Source organism: Lycium ferocissimum, chromosome 6, assembly GCF_029784015.1.
Source record: "Lycium ferocissimum isolate CSIRO_LF1 chromosome 6, AGI_CSIRO_Lferr_CH_V1, whole genome shotgun sequence".
In the NCBI taxonomy this organism is placed as follows: domain Eukaryota; kingdom Viridiplantae; phylum Streptophyta; class Magnoliopsida; order Solanales; family Solanaceae; genus Lycium; species Lycium ferocissimum.
The window spans coordinates 9,203,580-9,207,247 of NC_081347.1; the positions used below are offsets into that span (position 1 = coordinate 9,203,580).

General features: G+C 35.6%; 1 pseudogene; it reads right to left on the bottom strand.

Moving 5' to 3' along the window:
• Window positions 1-2,276: 2,276 nt before the first annotated feature.
• On the bottom strand, window positions 2,277-2,917 carry LOC132059241 (small ribosomal subunit protein eS17-like; annotated as a pseudogene).
• Between the last annotated feature and the right edge of the window lie 751 nt (window positions 2,918-3,668).

A 3,668-nucleotide genomic window follows, 5' to 3' on the forward strand; every position in this document is an offset into this window, starting at 1 on the left:
TATTTAATCAACCATACAAAACATCATATCCATAATTGTTATCCCTCTTTACACTTCACTTTGAAGAATGGTCGTGCATTTACAATGCTTATCACAAGTTTCCATGCTCTTCTGCAATGGACTAACTTCATAAATTTTATTATAAGCCCTTTGTCATGCCTTGACATTTATCATAATTATATGACCCACCTCAACATCACCTTCAATTGTCTTATTTCTTTTGATGGAGGATTTATAAAATTTTATCAAATTAGGTCACACGACAACCATGTGCCTAATAACCTTTCATATCATATTAATGACAAAAATTACCTTCACCTCCAGAAGAACCATTTTGAGAACCCATAATGTTCTTCCTCTTATATTACCACAATGATGATTAACATTATTTTGTCATTTGTCACGCCCACGTTCATTCGTTTAACCACTTGTTCTAATTTAGAATTATTATGCATAGCTACACTACATTCCCTCATTTAATGGAGCATATCAAGTGGGACGGGCTTGAATTTTCATCGGAAATACACATTATTTTGCCTTAGTTATCATTGCATCATCAATATAGTGCATCGGACCTAGACCCAACGTCTTATCCATATAAAAGCATGTTAGGCCATAAATCATGGAACTTAAACCCAACATCTTATCATCATAGTGCATCGTGGACTCAAACCCGATGTCTTACTCTCTGATACGATAGGATTTGAATCCATTCTTACGCTCAACCAATGACATAATAGGTCAAAGTACAATGAAATCCCTTGAGCCTTTGAAAACATTACCACTTTATAGTCCATCATTGTAGCAATAATAATAAACCAGGTAACCACAAATTCAAACATAACAAATTTGGTGTATTAAAATATACAGAACACAACAAAACTGTAAGTCTTGACAACTGTAAGTATTACGTAATCGCACCCAAAAAATTTTTTATTAAAGCAGAAGAATAATTAAATCATATACAAATAGCATAAGTAGTACTTTCTTGCCCGTAGGAGAAATTGCTTCTGAATAATAATGCATCAAGATACATGACAACAGGGTTCGAAATATATTTAAACTTACTGTTTGTTCCATAAATAAGAAGTAGAGTGATTAATAAGGCATGCAGAATTTTGTCTTTTCATAATTTCACCACAGAATGAGTAATCTCAAATAATCAGATACAAAATCTTATAGCTTAGTGTGTGACTAAGGAAAAACTGTTCACTAATCAAGTTTCAGAATCCTTATCACATTTGAAAACGATAGTTTTAATTTATAAACAAAAGAAAGTCTTTGATTTTCCTTTTTATCCAAATGTAAGGCTCTAATTCCCTCCACAAATAACTAATCCTTTTTCCTTAACACAGTTTAGATTGCAAACCTTTATAACTTATTAAAATGTTATAAACAGTAAAACTAAAGTTCATAGAGATAATTATTATGATATCACCTGGCAGCGTGATCATTCAAGATAAGCAACAATATGCTGCCCCAAGTCAGTAAGAGGCGGCACCAATTAAGTTGTCGCTAGGCGTCACTGTTCGACATTAAACAATTTTGCAGACGTATATAACTCAACTTGTTAAAGCTTCGCCTCTTGATAATGTGTTGTAAATCATTCTAAAAGAGTTAGACAATATATCAAAACACGGGAAGCAAGAACAATAAAGAGATAGAGACAAGAGATGAAGGTTTCTTATTCATCCCAATATGTTTTAAGTGTGTTCAAGTGTTGTTCAAGTATGTCCAATATGAATCCCATGCCTCTATTTATAGTGGTGCATAGAGAGTATATAAAAGGTAGATATAAAATATGACATTCAACATATGAGAATGTGGGGAAGATCATGGGTGAAGTGGGAGACATTACATTAAACCTTGAGATTATGGAGGGAAGTGAAAATTTATTTCTAGAGTGGTGGACATCCACACTTACTATTTCACAACGGTAATATAATACTGAGTGCATGAAATTATAAGGCAAATGTCTGCTATTATACTCAAACAGAAGCCAACCCTATTTCTACTTTCTTTGGGATACATATCCTACCAACAAATCAAGAAATGCTGAAAGCACATCTGACATTTCCTATGCATGCTCGAAAGAGCAAAGATGCCCCTTGTAAGTCAATGCTTTCAGTTTTTCAGTTGTAAGCCATAAAACTTAAAGCCACCAATAAACAAAAATTATAAAGGAAAAGAATGAACAACTACCACTTCATGAAGGTGGCGATCGACAAAATAAGATTATATAAATGCACCATGTAACACTCTCCAGCAGCAGGTGATTAAGGAAATAACTTGCGTGCATTTAGAACCAAGATTCAAGAGTTCACCATCATCTCTCAAAAACTAAATAACATGAACTTGGCCTCTTAACAATCCTTGAAGAACAAAATTAGGGAGAACTAGAACATATAGTCTACCAAAAACTCACTTAAATTTGTTCACAACATCTTATATTCTAGTCTTAGTATTTCCTGCCGCCAAAACCGCCAGCACCACGACCATAGGTTGGGAGAGCTGCAACTGCTTGTGGCTCTGCAGCCTGCTTGACAACACCAGGAAGGTCAGACATGCCAAGGGCAGAAAGCATGTCAAGGGTCTCCTTGTCGACCTCGATCAGATCAGTCTTAATGGCCGACTCATCGGGAACAAAGTCCATACGTCTCTCACGTTCCTCCTCTTGCAACTTCAGGGAGATGCCTCCTAGGGTCCCTTCTAGAACACGCTCAAGCAAGGTAAGAGTGGAGAACTCCAGCAATCTTGTTGCGGAGACAGCTTTGAAGGAATGATGGCAACTTCCTCCAAGATCTTCTTTGTTGGTGTGGAAATCCAAGGTCATCTTTGAGTAGTACCTCTCCAATTACCTGTCTGGATGACTTCTTCACGGTCTTGTGCGTACACGACCCATCCTTGCTGAAGGCTTCCTAGTACGATACCTGTTGAATAAACCAAACAAGAATATTTACTGTCACAAGGTTCTTCTAGGAAGCTAGATGTTGTACTGGATTCTTGTGAATCAGTTAATCGCAAGGTACCAATTAAGACCCATCAAACATATCATTCCATCAACTACCATGCCTCAATCACAAACAAAGGGACAAGTAAATGAATCCTCTATAACCATGCGCTCTATTAGGCTCAAATCAGTCCAAACACTACTACCTTTTTATAACAGTGATGTACAGGCCATCTTGAGCACACCATCCAAAAAACTACTTATAAATTATTGACTTTTAAAGCATATCAATCAAGTCTCTAACACGTGAAGCATATATAGCACAATATGTCATCATTTAAAAAAAAAAAAAAAAGCAAGGCCAACAGTTTACTCAAACAAACCAATTCAAAAGATTAAAAATATCCAACCACCCGGGAACTCCTGGTCACGGGTTCTATTCAAATTCTTGTTAAACTCATTGAATTTCTGGAAAAGTTATCATCATAATGATATACTTCAGTTAAAGAGATTCAGCGGACAATCCCAATTTACAGGACACGGCATCTTACTTCCTTAGACTAATGAGGTGAAACATTCTTAAGCACAGATCTACCTAAAATTGTCAAGTAAACAAATCATATTAATAGACAAAGATCCAGTATCTTTAATACAATTACATTGTTTGCCTTATTTTCTTTAGCAAGAGACTACTTAACAGATTCAGAATGCAGATTTA